An 18,485-nucleotide genomic window follows, 5' to 3' on the forward strand; every position below is an offset into this window, starting at 1 on the left:
ATATCCTCTTTCAAGTGAAGAGAGAGGGGAATGCAGAAAGTGTACATTCTGTAAGACCATGTTATTGTTAGACATCAGGTATCCTATGGACAGGAGAAGGGCCACAGTCTGGTTTCAGTCAACAGATAAGGTAGGACAGCTGTGAGTTGGGGAGGAGTGAGGAATTTGGTCCGAGGTGAGGTCAGATGAAGTGAGAAAGAACAGGTCTCACTAAAGTCCTGTCTAGCAACAGAAATGTATTGGCTGTCCAGATGTGTAAGGAGGAGACTCAGCATAGGAGGAAGGTATAAATATCAGTGCTTGTGTAAATATGTATTTGTCTTATGCAGCTGTGTGACCCAGAGGGTGAATAAACTTGGTTTGAGCTTTACTAGTCATCCGTGAGTTTTACTCTGTTTATTTAGTATCTAACAATATATACATTCACCGGACAGTTTTTATTTACACCACCCAGTTCACGAAAATAGATCACTCCTACAGACAGTGAGTCATGTGGCCATGGCTTGCTATATAAAGCAGGCAAACAGGCATCGAGGCATTCAGTTAATGTTCGATTTAACGTTAGAATGGGCAAAACGAGTGACCTAAGCAACTTTGAGCGTGGTATGATCGTCGGTGTCTGGCGCACCGGATCCAGTATCTCAGAAACAGCCGCCCTCCTAGGCTTTTCATGCACGACAGTGTCTAGAGTTTACAGAGAATGGTGCAACAAACAAAACATTTCCAGTCAGAGGCAGTCCTGTGGGCGAAAACAGCTCGTTGATGAGAGAGGTCAAAGGAGAATGGCAAGAATCGTGCAAGATAAATGGTGGGCCACAAAGAGACAAATAACGGTGCAGTACAACAGTGGTGTGCAGAACGGCATCTCAGAACGCATAACTTGTCGATCCTTGTCACGGATGGGCTATTGCAGCAGACGACCACACCGGGTTCCACGCTTTCGACACCTCATAGAGATCATGCCAAACAAATTGAGGCTGTTCTGAGTGCAAACGAGGGGATTAGAAAGGTGTTAATGTTTTGTACACTCAGTATATTATTAATTGAAATTGCCATTGAATAGGAGTAGTTTCATTCAACTCCTCCTCCCATTCTTCCCCAAACCCCATTGCCTGGGATTCCGACGAATCCCAATTCCTGAGTCAGGATTTGGCGTAAGCAGCATGAGCTCATGGACCCATCCTGCCTGGTGTCAACGGTACAGGCTGGTGGCGGTGGTGTACTGGTGTGGGGAATGTTTTCCTAACACACATAAGGTCTCTTGATACCAATTGAGAAATGAATGTACCACCGTCCAATCTGCAGCAACTGTGTCAAGCTATCGCGTCAGCATGGACCAACATCCCTGTGGAATGTTTCCAACAACATCCATGCCCCGAATAATTTAGGCTGTTCTGGAGGAAAAGGGGGGTCCGACCCGGGACTACATGGGTGTACCTAATAAACTGGCTGGTGAGTGTATATTTCCCTAAGCAGGTTGAATCTAGCCTTGAGAGCATGAACTTGGGTAATATAAGATGAGAATTTGACAGTTAGCACTTTAGGTGTTTGTCGCTGTCTATAAAAAATGTGTGCTTCCCAGCGGGAGGTGCAATGTTGTGACTTAAGCTTAGTGTCGACTAAGCATAAATTAATCAGTGGGTACTTATCAAAGACAGAAGTGTTTGAATAGAGGCTCATAAGATCATACTCCAGATAACAAATAGTGAACCTTGTTCCTCAGACTCTAGCTAACAATCACTGAACCTCGTACCTCATACTCCAACTTGTCTATGACCTGCTGCAGGCGGTTGGCCTGGGAGCTCCAGTGGTGGTTGTCTGGCTCCACACTGACACCTTAACCAAGGAAATAGAATGTCAGATCATTACAGGACTTTGTGACATATGAAGTAAAACATTTATACAAATCAAACAATTACAGTTTAAGAATTTACATTTCAAAACATTCAACTGCACTGAATTGATTTCCAGTTGCTATAGGATTTTATGTGTGTCGTTGCCAAAAACACATATTGCTTTTTTAAAATGAAATAGATTTCAATGAGACCAAACACAGGTGTGTGTCAGTGTGTACCAGCGGCAATCGGCGCCGTTTAAGATGAGGGAGAACTTTTTTTTTTTCATGAGCACGGTCTTATTTCTATTACAGCATATAGGATGACTGTCATTCTCATTCCATTCACCCAGTTCAATGTAACATCGATAGATTTAGGCTACTACATGATACTCGAATGCCCATCATGAGGTTGCTACAACCTAGCCTATGAATGAAAGTTTACAGCGTTGGTGCACACAGGTCGAGAGAAAATATTGAGGTGACAGACAGTGACACATGGACAGACAGTGACACGTTCAATACCGCCTTGCACACTCTTGCCTCCAACAGACAAATTCAGGTACGTTTATCCCCGTTTCGTTCAGTTTACTTCTGTTTGAGAAACGTTTTTCAACAGAATCGACGGAATGAATCACAGCAGCCACATTGTATTCCTTCTCGCATCTATGCGCTCTCCTCCTCTCACCTTTTCCCTTCGCTTATGGACTTCAATGGACAACACATCAGGCTGTGACCAGGCGAAAAAAACTTTCAGAGCCAAACCATATCATAACCGCTACACACAGCCTACATCGTTGTCACCATATCAACTAAAGTAACATCATAGTAATCATAGCTAATAGAACTAATGTGTTAGTATACCTTCTACAATTATGCAGTAACGTTACAGTGTACAGTCGGTAAGCAGTTTACACCAGTGGGCCCCGGTGGCAATACATTTGTAAAACCAAAAGCTTACCTTGACTTGAAAGAGTTCCATTGTTGTGTTGGATAGTCATAGGTGGCTAGCTAACATATCATACCTCTTTTTGAGCCAGGTGTTTGAGTAGGCTAAACTAGTTGGCTGCATTTTCTAGTTAAGAGAAAGTGAAATTGACCGTTTCTGTCTTGCTTCTTCATTTTTGAAAAAAATTATTTGTTCAAAACTTTTCAACTATTGTTTCTCTCTTTGAGTCAGCTACTCACCACATGTTATGCACTGCAGTACTAGCTAGCTGTAGCTTATGCTCACAGTACTAGATTCATTCTCTGATCCTTTGATTGGGTGGACAACATGTCAGTTCATGCTGCAAGAGCTCTGGTAGGTTGGAGGAGGTCCTCCTGAAGTTGCATAATTACTGCGTAAGTCTATGGAACGGAGTGAGAACCATGAGCCTCCTAGGTTTTGTATTGAAGTCAATGTACCCAGAGGAGGATGGAAGCTAGCTGTCCTCCGCCTACACCATGGTGCTACCCTACAGAGGGCTGTAGAGGCTACTGTAGACCATCATTGCAAAACAGTGTGTTTTAATCAATTATTTGGTGACGTGAATATATTTAGTATAGTTTTATCTAAAAAGGATACCTTTTTAAATGTTTTACTATTTTTATTTAATTCACTGAGAGGATGGTACTCCACTGGTGTGTACCTGTAGTGAGCCAGAGTAAGGGTCATTGGGGGAGAGACAAGTTTTTTTTAAATTCGACGGCTGGGGCGTTTGGTGATTCTCTGGAGGGAAAGATCCTCTGGCTTCCTTATCTTCCTGCAGTGGACACAATCATCACAATCACATCAAGTGTGGTTGTTGCTGTTGTCAAATACAATGATTGTCATCATCATTGTCATCAACAGTACCAGCTGCATCATTATAATTGTCATTATCATCAAATGCGTCATCATCCTACATATCCTGATATAGGCATAATTCTGTGCAGTAACTGATCACTCACTGGTAATGGTCATGGTACAACAAGATGTTCAACTACTTGATGTAGCAGTGTAAAGCAGAAGATAATAGATAGTAACTGTGGTGCTACTCTACCTGCCAGTGCAGCTCTGCTCGTCCACAGCCTCCATAGCGCAGTCTAGTGATAACTGCAGGGACTGCAACTGGGTGTTGGTCTCTCGCAGAAGGAAACGTGCCACAAACTGGCCTAACACAGACGAACCCTGGTACTCCTGTACGGGGGTGGGGTTATGGGGTTTGGGAAGAGTGGGAAGGAAAACTTGAATGAAACTACTCCTATTCAATGTTAATTTCAATTAATAATATAGTGAGTGGACAAAACATTAAGAATACCTTCCTATTATTGAGTTGCATCCCCCCGTTTGCCCTCAGAACAGCCTCAATTTGTCGAAAGCGTTCAACAGTGTCGAAAGCGTTCCACAGGGATGCTGGCCCATGTTGGCTCACACAGTTGGCTGGATGTCCTTTGGGTAGTGGACCACACGGAAAACCATTGAGCGTGAAAAACCCAGCAGCGTTGCAGTTCTTGAAGCAAACCAATGAGCCTGGCATCTACTATACCATACACCGTTCAAAGGCACTTCAATCTTTTGTCTGGCCATTTAATCTCTGAATGCCACACATACACAATACATGTCTCAGTTGTCTCAAGGCTTAAAAATCCTTCTTTAACCTGTCTCCTCCCCTTCATCTACACTGAAGTGGATTTAACAAGTGACATCAATAAGGGATCATAGCTTTCACCTGGATTCACCTTGTCAGTCTGTCATGGACAGAGCAGGTATTCATAATGTTTTGTACACTCAGTTTATATATATTCACCTTCCTAATATTGAGTTTCACCCCCTTTTGCTCTCAGAACAGCCTCAATTCACTGGGGCATGGACTCTACAGTTGTGTCAAGTTGGCTGGTAGTGGATCTCGACTCTGAATAGCTTGTTCCATCTCATCCCACAGACGCTCAATTGGATTGTGATCTGGTGACTGTGCAGGCCACACCCAGTGAGCTATATTCACTGTCATGTTCGTGGAACCATTCCTGGGCAATCCTAGCCTTGTGGCATGGGGCATTATCCTGCTTAATTCGCAAATGAATACACTGCTGTCATGAAGGGATGCACCTGATTGGCATTGATGTTCAGATATCCTGTAGCATTCAAACGTTGCAGCACTTTTATCAAGGGGCCCATAGTGTGCCATGAAAACACACCCCACACCATCACACCACCACCAGCCTGCAATGTTGACACGCGGCATGATGGATGAATGTACTCGTGGTCTTCTCCATACATATTTCTCCCATCAGTGTGAAACAGCAGAAACTGGGATTCATCAGAACAGGCAATGTTTTTCCAATTCTCCAGTGTCCAGTGTTTTGGTTCCTTAGCCCAAGGCAACCGCAGTTTCTTGTTTTTTGCTGAAAGAAGTGGAACTCTGTGAGGTTGTCAGCTACCATACCCCATTCATGTCAAGTTATGAAGAGTTGTGCATTCTTTTATGGGTCTTTTGGCACCAATGTTGTACTGGACTGTCAGTTGACTAAGGGACGGATCGAAATGTACAGAATGATTACCTGGAGGAAAATGGGGGAGGGTCATGTTTATTTCAATTTCAGTCAAGGGGAGGGTGTAGTATTGTTTTACTCTTGTCCAGGGGAGGGTCATGTAATTTGTAATTGATAAAATGTCAGTATTTCTCAGTGTTTTAGAATTCATTACTTATTAGGCTATATATCGATGTGTGCCTGATGCTGCCTCTCATCTCTGATTCTCTGCTGGTCTCCCAATATCAATTGCGCCTATAGGCTATTTAGTTTGGTCGCAATCAAATGATTCATAGCCTATAGACTATATGCTTCGAAGTGCATGCTCTGAGAAGCACAGAGCAAAGTTATATTTCTAAGATAGCTGGGATGGTGTAAACAAAACTAAGCTGCATTACACACTGCAATGGATATTCTAACCCTGAACCTCAGCCTGCTCTGCTCTCACTGATCAAAAAACGTTTCGGTGTGCTGTGTAGGGCTACGGTGGCAGTTCAGGAGCGTCAAATATTTCTTCCGAATTTTTTATTTTTGATTAGGCCTAGCCCGAAAAATGCACTATATTGTGCACCGACTAGCCTAGAGCCTATGTTCTGTAAAAAAAATGTCAGATGTTGGGGTTAGTTGTCATCTAAATGTGCTATCACTTTGCTTTCAACCATTTAAAAGCACAACAAAGTTCAAATGGGAATACAATGTCAGATATTTTGTATATATATACAACAACTTTAATGTGTTATCACTGCTTCATCTAATAGAACAACCAAATAACCTGGATTGCAGATGAGATTACATGAAGTACATAGTGCAAAGTCCAGTGGTTAGAGCGTTGGGCCAGTAACAGAAAGGTTGCTAGATCGAATCACCGAGTTGACAAGGTAAAAATCTGACGTTCTGCCCCTGAACAAGGCAGTTAACCCACTGTTACTAGCCTGTCATTTTATAAGAATTTGTTCTTACTACTTCTTATGGCTGGGGGCAGTATTGAATAGCTTGGATGAATAAAGTGCACAGAGTAAACTGCCTGCTACTCAGGCCCAGTTGCTAATATATGCATATTATTAGTAGATTTGGATTGAAAACACTCTGAAGTTTCTAAAACTGTTTGAATGATGTCTGTATAACAGAACTCATATGGCAGGCAAAAACCTGAGAAAAAATCCACCAGGAAGTGGAAAATCTGAGGTTTGAAATCTCATAGTGCACTTCCTAATGCTTCCACTAGATGTCAACAGTCTTTAGAACCTTGTTTGAGGACTCTACTGTGAGGTGGGGGCGAATGAGAGCTGAATGAGTCAGCGCTCAGCCAGTGTGGCATGAGCTGATCACGAGCGCTCACGTGAGAGTTAGCTATGTTCCATGGCATTTCTACAGACAAAGGAATTCTCCGGTTGAAACATTATTGAAGATTTATGATAAAAAAACATCCAAAATATTGATTCTATACTTCGTTTGACATGTTTCTTACGAACTGTAATATGACTTTTTGTCTGAACTTTCGCCTGGACTTGCCCGCGCGTCGTGAGTTTGGATTTTGTACTAAACGCGTGAACAAAAAGGAGGTATTTGGACATAAATTATGGACTTCATCGAACAAATCAAACATTTATTGTGGAAATGGGATTCCTGGGAGTACATTCTGATGAAGATCATCAAAGGTAAGTGAATATTTATAATGTTATTTCTGACTTATGTTGACTCCACAACATGGCGGATATCTGTATGGAGTGTTTTGTTGTCTGAGCGCTGTACTCACATTATTGCATGGTGTGCTTTTTCCGTAAAGCTTTTTTGAAATCGGACACAGCGGTTGCATTAAGGAGAAGTGGATCTAAAATTCCATGCATAACAGTTGTATCTTTTATCAATGTTTATTATGAGTATTTCTGTAAATTGATGTGGCTCTCTGCAAAATCACCGGATGTTTTGGAACTACTGAACATAACGCGCCAATGTAAACTGAGATTTTTTAATATAAATATGAACTTTATCGAACAAAACAAATGTATTGTGTAACATGAAGTCCTATGAGTGTCATCTGATGAAGATCAACAAAGGTTAGTGATTCATTTTATCTCTATTTCTGCTTTTTGTGACTCCTCTCTTTGGCTGGAAAAATGGCTGTGTTTTTCTGTGACTAGGTACTGACCTAACAATCGTTTGGTGTGCTTTCGTCGTAAAGCCTTTTTGAAATCGGACACTGTGGTGGGATTAACAACAAGTTTATCTTTAAAATGGTGTGAAATACTTGTATTTTTGAGGAATTTTAATCATGAGATTTCTGTTGTTTGAATTTGGGATCTTAGCCATAAGAAGTTTTAACTGACTGGCCTAGTTAAATAAAGGTTAAAAAAAGTGATCAATGCTGTTTGAAATTCTGCGCAGATTATTATAGCAATATTGTGAAGACCTGCGATCTTTCCATGATATTTTGAACATGCACGCTTTCTATGATTACATAAGAAGACATTAATAGTTACAGTATCTTCAAAATCTGTCCATGGATGTATTTTAAGTTTGAATAAATACTAGTTTGGAAGATAGCCTTAACTTTAGGCTATTTAATTTATTGCATAAGCGTCATTGAATTGTGTTTGGTTTTCAACGCAACGAAATATCAACATTTGAAGGAGATGTATCTTTTGTGCCAGACTTGATACGTTGGATTTAAGTCTCCAACTCAACCAAAAATCTAAGTTAAAGGTGCTACACAGGAATTTTTGATGTTGAAATTTTGCATTGTAATTTCAGAAAATGTCCATAATATACAGTATCTTCAGTAATAGTGGAATGATAATGTTTTGCAGTATTACTTATCCACCAGTGTTGTGATTAGCTGTGATTTTCACCTATTGATTTCTCCCACCAGGGTGGCATCTGTGTTATCTAGTGTAAATCACTCTGTCATTTCCTGGTTGCTAAAATTCTACACTGTTTGCTCAATTTAAGTTTGTGAGAAATACTGTGAAACACTATCATTCCACTATTAGCGCCAGATACACTATATATTCAAAAGTATGTGGAAACATGTGATTTCAGATATTTCAGCCACACCCGATGCTGACAGGTGTATACAATCGAGCACACAGCCATGAAATCTCCATAGTCAAACATTGGCAGTAGAATGGCCTTGTGAAGAGCTCATTGACTTACAACGTGGCACCGTCAAAGGATGCCACCTTTCCAACAAGTCAGGTCGTCCAATTTCTGTCCTGCTAAAGCTGCACCGGTCAACTGCCACACAAACTCACAGAATGTAGCACGTAAAAATAGTCTGTCCACGGTTGCAACACTCAGCACAAGAACTGTTCGTTGGGAGCTTCATTAAATGGTTTTCCATGGCCGAGCATACGCACACAAGCCTAAGATCGCCATGTGCAATGCCAAGCGTCGACTGGAGTGGTTTAAAGCTCGACGCAATTGGACACTGGAGCAGTGGAAACACGTCCTCTGGAGTGATGAATCACGCTTCACCATCTGGCAGTCTGACGGACGAATCTGGGTTTGGTGGATGCCAGAAGAACGCTACCTGCCCCAATGCATAGTGCCAAACGTAAAGTTTGGTGGAGGAGGAATAATGGTCTGGGGTTGTTTTTCAAGGTATGGGCTAGGCCTCAAATTGCCATTGATAAAATGCAATTGTGTTCGTTGTCCGTAGCTTATGCCTGCCCATACCAAAATCACACTTTCACCATTGGGGCACTCTGTTCACAACGTTGACATTGGCAAACCACTCCCCCAGACGACGCCATATACGCTGTCTGCCATCTGCCCGGTACAGGTGAAACTGCAGAAATCCTTCAATTGTTTACTGGGTTTGGAGGTAATTTTGCTTAAAAGACTACCGTATTTACAGCACCTGTCCAACTAGAGATAGGTCAGTCCTCAGACCACATTTCATTCCAAAGTTTTACAATGAAAATACCTGACCTGGAGTCATAGTTGAAATATAAGTGAAGGGTCCCTTCAGGGGTATTTCAGTCTGCCGTTTTAAAATGCAGCATCAGTGTGTTCAAACAGAAAGAGCAAGAGGACTAAGTCGTGCAGATCCACTTTCCATACTGTCATATCACCATCACAGCTGACAGATCTCATAGACTTACAGCACTAACAAAAGGCTACCCAAAATCCTACTGGGGAAAAGTGGTTTGAATTTTTCTAAATGTCATAAGCGGATAAAGGTAGAACTGGCTATAGTGTTTACCTCAAATTCTCAGTAGATATCAACAAAAGTTGTCACATGAAATGTGTGCGGCGGCAAAAGCTATAACAACAGCAAAATGTACTGGAAAGAGATGGCCAAGTGAGTTCCTCTTACCAAATGAGTTATGAGAGCTGCAGTTAAGAATCCCATACCACTAAAAGTTGATTCTAATGTAAAAGCTTAAAGAGATAGTTCAGCAATATTAGCATTTGTTGGCCGTGTTCATTTTAACAAAAGCAAAGTATGGATAGCAGTCACACCTTGTCCATAGACTGCTTTCGAGGTAAGGAAACAAATATCTCAATATGTAATTTCCCTGAACTATCCCTTTAAACATGCTGTACTGTATTGGCCACAAACCTCATTAGTTTTGTCCATGGCCTTTAAGATGGCGACGTTCAGGTTTTCTACAGGTGTGGAGAGAAGTAATCTACGGAGTAGAGATACAGAGGTGTCAGGTACAATACTGAACACTTGTATATTAGGTGGCATAAAACACGTAGGGCTTTGTAACATTTAAAATACTGTAAAAGACAGGGGATTAAAAAGTAAAGTTCTTGAGAGAGCATTTTGACAGCACACAGTCAATAATAAAGGCCAAAGATCAGGGATAATTACCTGAGAGTTTGTCCATGTCTGGGTTACTGAGAGGGAGGGAAATTATCAACAGAAGAAGAGGACAAAAACATTAATAGAATCAGAAAGGATTAGAGCGTCCCAAAAATCTAATCAGAATCCTTTAAAGTTCAAGTCATTTCTATGAGCAAAGCCACCATTTTATCCTGTGATACATTCCCTGGAGATACAAGGAGGTGTTGATTAGGTATCAGAACACTGTGGAGAAACTGTAAGGGCCTTGGGCCATATGGGGCCATATGGGGATGTGTGTGTAGAGAAGCAAAAAGAAAGAAAACAAAGGATTGTGTAGAAGACCATTATATAGTATGTGTATGTTATTGTATAATGCATGTGTTGTCGTCAAAGAAAGCCTGGCTTACACCGCTAATTTTCCTGACCTAAGGTAGTAATTACGAGCACATCGATTGACCACATCGTCTTTCTTTCCTCTTTCTATATTCCATTCTTCACCCCTAGTCTGTGTAACGTGGTTAAGGGCGTTAAAAGCGATGGGTTCGAATCCCTGAGCCGGCAAAGTGGAAAAATCTGCCGATCTGCACTTGAGGAAGGCAGTTAAACCCCAAAAACAACTGCTCCCCGGGTGCCGATGACGTCGATTAAGTCAGCCCCCTGCAACTCTCTGATTCAAAGGTGTTGGGTTAAATGCAGATTTCGGTTGAATGCATTCAATTGAGCAACTGACTAGGTATCTCCCTTTCCCTAAACGTGCTGCTGTACGGTGTACATTTTAGGACACTCTCAGCCTCAAGCTTCATCCCTCCTGGAGCCCTCATTAGACTACTAAAACTAGGGCTCATGCTCTAGATTCTATGCCCCCTTGATGAAATATTGACACATCCTATTTGAAGTGTAGATGTCCCACCCCGCAGATGGTGACTGAGGTGGATTCCCAGAGGCAGATGAGATGCACTCACTCAGTCTGCTGCCTGTCGATGGAATAGAACAGCTCCTGCATCTGCTCCATGGTGAGGATACCGTCGGCAAAGTACGACTGTAACTCCTCCAGGGACAGCTTGCTGTCGTCTGAGAGAGGGAAAAGAGGGACACATTAACTACCTGCTGAAATAGAGAGAATAAAGGAATATTCACGACTGCATTTGTTTAAGACTCAAGTTAATGGAACTCAAATAACTCATTCAGACTCAGCATGTCGAGTGCACTCTATAAATTAATTATGGATTGGGAATATCTTTCTTCATGCCTGGCTTCATCTCAAATTCCAATTATTTCACATAACTATGTACTCAGTTATTTATAAAGAACACAAAACCACTGTTGTCAATGGCAACCCTTTCTCAAGGCAATATTTACTTCGAAGAGTTTTTCCTCTTGAAACTGAAGTATGCCAAAAAGCAGATTGTTCCTTTGTCTTATTCTTTCATACTTAACAGTACATCAGTGTCTCTCATCCTCTCCAATGATATGGAAACAATAACTTTGATGAACATTTTAATTATGATTGTCCTTTGACAATCCCATTTGATTCTCTCTCTCTTCTAATATATTCACCCTTCTCTTAGTCTTAAAGGGGTCGTTCACTTTTATTGCCTGTCAAGTCAAATAAATGTTTTAAAAAAGTGAGCTATCCCTTTAAGATAATGACTATGCAGGTTGTGACCCTGTCACAAACAGTTGTCTGTAAGACAAAGTACAGTGTATTCCTATGGTAAATCTCTGCAGAGAGCCTGTGGAGACCCTGGGGGGCGGGCAGGCGGACTGTGGGGTGGTTAGAGCATTCTGGGCTCACTGACAGGCTTTCTGTGGATTAATGATATCTATCACAGCTCCGCTCCACAAGGCCAAGCAGAGCTTAGAGACAGCTCTGCGAGAGATAGAGATCTGCCAGTCAACAGATGCCAGACAGCTAGGCCTACAGTACATAAAATCGTCTGTTAGGAAATGTGCAATCATTCTGGCATCATGCCATGAATTTAATTTGAGGGCAAGTCACTGTAAGTATCTTTAATGTCAGGAAAGTGTGCTTCATTAATGAATTAATATTGTTGATATTAATTTATTATAAACTACATTTGGAAATTATGCTTTTAGAGCTTATGAAGAGAGATTCTGTTGCTGCCCTGGACGAGGAAAACGGTTTGACCTAAGTCATACCAGAGTGTAGGTCTGGTCAAATTGACCTCAAATGGAAATGATGACATACTATAAAGGACCAGAACCGTTTTCTCCAAAGTATTCCCAATGCAAAGCCTGCTCTACTTTAATCATATAAGTACAGTAAGTGCTTAGGGCAAATACTGAATGTTGAGCTTTCAGCTCATTCCCATGCACAGGTTTCACTACCATATGCTTCAATCTCCTTGTTCTAGTTTCACACCCAATTACTTACCTGAATGTACGTAAGCAGACAACATAGTCCAGATTGCACATGTAGAAACATGTTCCCAATTGAAATGGGCTATATTGCTATTATGATTAAGCAATGATTACTGCCATTTCTCCCCCAGAGCAAGTTGGCCAAACTACACTGCATGTCTTTTACCTCTGTGGATGTAAAAGGTGTCTGTACTAATTGTAAGTGCAAGTACTCATTTTAAATATACACTACCAGTGTTCATATTTTAGAGCGAATATTCTAAATGAGGCGTTGATACTGTTAAAAAAGCAGAAGAACATTAGAAGTGTCAGTACTCTATACCGGTGTGCACCGGCCTAATTCAGGCACCTCCCGTATTTAAAATATCTGCTAACTGATGAAACAAGCGGTCTGAAAAAAACTTGGTTACAGTTGAAGTCGGAAGTTAACATACACCTTAGCAAAATACATTTAAACTCAGTTTTTTACAATTCCTGACATTTAATCCGAGTAAAAGTTCTGTCTTGGGTCAGTTAGGATCACCACATTATTTTAAGAATGTGAAATGTCAGAATAAGAGTAGAGCGAAGGATTTATTTCAGCTTTTATTTCTTTCATCATATTCCCAGTGGGTCAGAAGTTTACATACACTCAATTAGTATTTGGTAGCATTGCCTTTAAATTGTTTAACTTGGGTCAAACATTTCAGGTAGCCTTCCACAAGCTTCCCACAATAAGTTGGGTGAATGTTGGCCTATTCCTCCTCACAGAGCTGGTGTAACTGAGTCAAATCAAATCAAATTTTATTTGTCACATACACATGGTTAGCAGATGTTAATGCGAGTGTAGCGAAATGCTTGTGCTTCTAGTTCCGACCATGCAGTAATATCTAACAAGTAATCTAACCTAACAATTTTACAACTACCTTATCCACACAAGTGTAAAGGAATGAAAAGAATATGTACATAAAAATATATGAATGAGCGAATGCTGAACGGCATAGGCAAGATGCAGTAGATGGTATAGAGTACAGTATATACATATGAGATGAGTAATATAGGGAATGTAAACATTATATAAAGTGGCATTGTTTTAAGTGGCTAGTGATACATTTACGACATCAATTGTTTATTATTAAAGTGGCTAGAGATGAGTAAGTATGTTGGTAGCAGCCACTCAATGTTAGTGATGGCTGTTTAACAGTCTGATGGCCTTGAGATAGAAGCTGTTTTTCAGTCTCTCGGTCCCTGCTTTGATGCACCTGTACTGACCTCGCCTTCTGGATGATAGCGGGGTGAACAGGCAGTGGCTCGGGTGGTTGTTGTCCTTGGTGATTTTTTTGGCCTTCCTGTGACATCGGGTGGTGTAGGTGTCCTGGAGGGCAGATAGTTTGACCCCGGTGATGCATTGTGCAGACCTCACTACCCTCTGGAGAGCCTTGCGGTTGTGGGCGGAGCAGTTGCCGTACCAGGCAGTGATACAACCCGACAGGATACTCTCGATTGTGCATCTGTAAAAGTTTGAGAGTTTATTTTAGTGACAAGCCGAATTTCTTCAGCCTCCTGAGGTTGAAGGCGCTGTGGACACTTTCAGTTTGTCCGTGATGTGTACGCCGAGGAACTTAAAACTTTCCACCTTCTCCACTACTGTCCCTTCGATGTGGATAGGGGGGTGCTCCCTCTGCTGTTTCCTGAAGTCCACGATTATCTCCTTTGTTTTGTTGACATTGATTGTGAGGTTATTTTCCTGACACCACACTCTGAGGGCCCTCACCTCCTGCCTGTAGGCCGTCTTGTGGTTGTTGGTAATCAAGCCTACCACTGTAGTGTCGTCTGCAAACTTGATGATTGAGTTGGAGGTGTGCATGGCCATGCAGTCATGGGTGAACAGGGAGTACAAGAGAGGCCTGAGTCGCACCCTTGTGGGGCCCCAGTGTTGAGGATCAACGGGGTGGAGAAGTTACCTACCCTCACCACCTGGAGGCAGCCTGTCAGGAAGTCCAGGACCCAGTTGCACAGGCCTGGGTCGAGACCCAGGGTATCGAGCTTAATGACAAGTTTGGAGGGTACTATGGTATTATATGCTGAGCTGTAGTCGATGAACAGCATTCACCAAAGTACGTGAACGCGTCTCCTTCCTCAGCGGTATGACTGCTGCGTGGTCTAATGGTGTTTATACTTGCGTACTATTGTTTGTACAGATGAAAGTGGTACCTTCAGGTGTTTCGAAATTGCTCCCAAGGATGAATCAGACTTGTGGAGGTCTTGGCTGACTTCTTGGCTGACTTCTTGGCTGACTTCTTTTGATTTTCCCATGATGTCAAGCAAAGAGGCACTTAGTTTGAAGGTAGGCCTTGAAATACATCCACAGGTACACCTCCAATTGACTCAAATGAGTTCAATTAGCCTATCAGAAGCTTCTAAAGCCATGACATAATTTTCTGGAATTTTCCAAGCTGTTTAAAGGCACAGTCAACTTAGTGTATGTAAACTTCTAACCCACTGGAATTGTGACACAGTGAATTATAAGTGAAATCATCTGTCTGTAAACAATTGTTGGAAAAATGACTTGTATCATGCACAAAGTAGATGTCCTAACCGACTTGCCAAAACTATAGTTTGTCAACAAGAAATTTGTGGAGTGGTTGAAAAGCGAGTTTTAATGACTCCAACATAAGTGTATGTAAACTTCCGACTTCAACTGTATCTGTAAGAAGGTGAATTGTGATTAAGGAATATATTCATTTAATTTACTTCCATCATTTTGTTGCTGACAAGTCTATATTAAACCGATGATTGTAACAGTAATAGTTTCATATAAAAAGCTATTAATAATAGTTTGGTATTAGCTGAATAAAGGAATAGTAAAAAATAAATAAAGATTTAGATAAGATGATTGGCCTTTACCTCCCAAAATAACTTACTTGCTCCAATTCTGTCACTTTGGACTGGATAAAACATAACGTTTTTTATTTAAACATAGCCTAAATCAAAGAAACCCCCACTACAACACTGTCTCTACCCAATCTGACCAGGAACACATTTCGTTGAGGGTCTCTTGAAGTAAGGCAGCCAAAAATGGACTCTCAGAGAGTCTGGACCGAAGCAGCCCAATCAATAATTCATAAGGCCCATCACCAGCCTAGTTTCTGTGAGTATCGTAGCCAGAAAACTGAGAGCATCTCGTGTTCCAGTTTACTCAGTCTGTCAACTGGACCAATTGATCAGTGAAACTCTAAAAACTATCTCATTGGTTAATAACTAATGTCTTCAATAAGAATCCATGATAAAGATTGGTCATATTTACATGAGGAGTCTATAGGCCAGTCCGTTTCCAGTGTATAAACGATAGCAGTTGGTTAGATTAAATCCTCACAACCGTTTAAAATTATGCATATATTCTTATCTAAGTATACAGACAAATGTGTGTAGTTCAGCTTGAACCTTTGTTGGAAATGAGAAATCTGAGGCGAAATCTATAGAGTAATAAATCATTACGTCATTGTCACGACTTCCGCCGAAGTCGGCTCCTCTCCTTGTTCGGGCGGCGTTCGGCGGTCGACGTCACTGGCTTTCTAGCCATTGCCGCTCCATTTTTCATTTATCCATTTGTATTGTCTTGTTTTGCACACCTGGTTTACATTCCCCAATCACACTGCATATATTTATTCCTCTGTTCCCCCTCATGTCTTTGTGTGATATTGTTTGTGTGTTACGTGTTTTGTAACGCGCCAGGTTGGCGTTCGTTCTTTCCGTGTTATTTCACGAAGCTTGTTTGAATTGTTAAACATTTATGTTTTGTGACTGTTTTTGCGCGCTTTACACTTTGCCTTGTTGGCTGGAGGTTTTTGACGCAGCTGCGTCCATCTGTAATCTCTCTCCTGCCTAAATAAAGTGTGCGCCTGAAATAGTTGTGTGTGAGTACTATTTCAGCCAATGTTATAATGCAGGCACTGGAAGGTAGTTCATTAGGGTCACGTTGCAGAAGAAAATGTTCCATAGCTTCAGTACCACCCTCGTGTGGAATATTTGTGTATAACGACTCAACATCAAAAGTAACTAACAAGGTATTCTCAGGGAGAGGATAAAGAGATTCAGTGATAGAGATCATACTGCTGGTGTCCTTTACAAAGGAGGGGAGCTGTTCCGCGAGTGGTCTAATTACCACCCCAAGATATTCCTGAACAACGTCTATTTGCGCCCCTACTGGATGGAAATTACAAGTGTAATGGCTGTGCTCAATGCAATGGCACTTATAAATGCAGATCCTTCAAACACCCACAAACAGGGAAATCGATCCCAATCAAATGTGTTATTACGTGCTCCACTAAGGCAGTTATTTATCTTATAACTTGTCCTTGTGGTAAAAAAAATGTGGGTAAAACAAAGCGTGAATTAAAAGTACGTATCTCAGAGCATCGTAGCATCATTAGATGGAAAAACTGGACTTGAGGAGCGCCTACAATCTGGTGCGCATTTGTGCAGGCGATGAATGGAAGACTGCTTTTTCCATTACCACAGATCATTACGAGTATCTCATAATGCCCTTTGGCCTGTCTAATGCTCCTTCAGTCTTCTAGGCCTTCATCAATGAAGTGTTTTTGGACATGCTTGGATGGGGCATAGTGCTCTATATAGACAACATTTTGGTCTATTCTGCTGACCGCGTCCAGAATGTCTCGTTAGTCAGGTCTGTGCTTAGAAGACTGTTGGAGCATGATCTATATGTTAAACAGGAGAAATGTTTATTTTTCCAGCGTCCGTGCCCTTTTTGGGCTATCTCATCTCCACGGAGGGAGATGAGATGGAGGACGCCACGCATCAGCGCAGTCAGGTCATGGCCCATCCCCAATTCCGTGAAAGCAGTCCAGCGATTCCTGGGGTTTGCCAGCTATTTCTGGAGGTTCACCCGGGGCTTCAGCACGGTGGTCGCGCCTCTTACCTCCCTGCTGAGAGAGGGCCACTGCGGCTTCGTTGAACGGCGGAGGCGGAGAGTGCGTTCGAGACGCTGAAGGCACGTTTCACCACTGCTTCTGCGTTGGCACATCCCAACTCCACACTCCCCTTCATCGTCGAGGTGGATGCCTCCAAAGTAGGAATCGAGGCAGTGCTGTCCCAGTATACCGGAACCCCTCCAAAGCTGTGGCCCTGCGCTTTCTACTCTAAGCAGCTGAGCACCGCCCAAAGGAACAACGACGTAGGGGACCGGGAACTCTTTCCGGTCAAGAAGGCTCTGAAGCCATGGAGGCACTGACTGGAGGGATGCAAACACCCTTTTCTGGTGTGGACGGACCACCGCAACCTGGAGTACATCATGGCAGCGAAGAGGCTAAACCCGAGACAGGCTAGATGGGCTCTATTCTTCGCCAGGTTCCAATTCACAATTTCCTATAGGCCAGGCTCGAAGACTGTGGAGGCGGACGCCCTGTGTCGCCTCTATGATGCAGAGGAGAGGCAGGGAAAGGAGACCCCCAATAACCCTCCTTTCCGCATCATCGTGCCAGTGAAAGAACCGGAGAACCGCACCTACGTGCCCACAGGTGTGCGAGACTGCCTCCTTTCCCTCGAGAGGGACACAGTTCACTGGATACAGTTCTGCTAGAATGACACATGCAGGCAAAGGAATCCACTCCAGAAAGAAGCCCAGGCACCACATGGTATTGTCTGTAGGCAAAAAAAAGATTATAAAGTATACACCATTGCACAGTTTTAATGACATTTGAACTGTGCCAGTATAACACTATTAAGGTAGACTAGTTGAACATGCATACTGTAAGGACAGACGCTGAAGATGAGAAGCAAGTACAGGGAGTGAACATTTAATGAAATATGGACAGGAACAGAATACGGACAGCGTCTGGACAGGGGATAACAAAAAAGACAATAATGCTAACACAGGGATCTGCTCATCTATCATTCAAGTGTTAATCTGCTAAATTGTAATTACTTCGCTACTATGGCCTATTTATTGCCTTACCTCCTCATGCCATTTGCACACACTGT

At 42.1% G+C, this 18,485-nt stretch overlaps 1 pseudogene; it reads right to left on the reverse strand.

The window, feature by feature from the left end:
* LOC139543222 (N-terminal EF-hand calcium-binding protein 1-like) overlaps positions 1 to 12,541 on the reverse strand; it is a 15,247-nt pseudogene extending 2,706 nt beyond the window's left edge.
* Between the last annotated feature and the right edge of the window lie 5,944 nt (positions 12,542 to 18,485).

The sequence above is a fragment of the Salvelinus alpinus genome, chromosome 17 (assembly GCF_045679555.1).
Source record: "Salvelinus alpinus chromosome 17, SLU_Salpinus.1, whole genome shotgun sequence".
NCBI classification, from domain to species: Eukaryota; Metazoa; Chordata; class Actinopteri; order Salmoniformes; family Salmonidae; genus Salvelinus; species Salvelinus alpinus.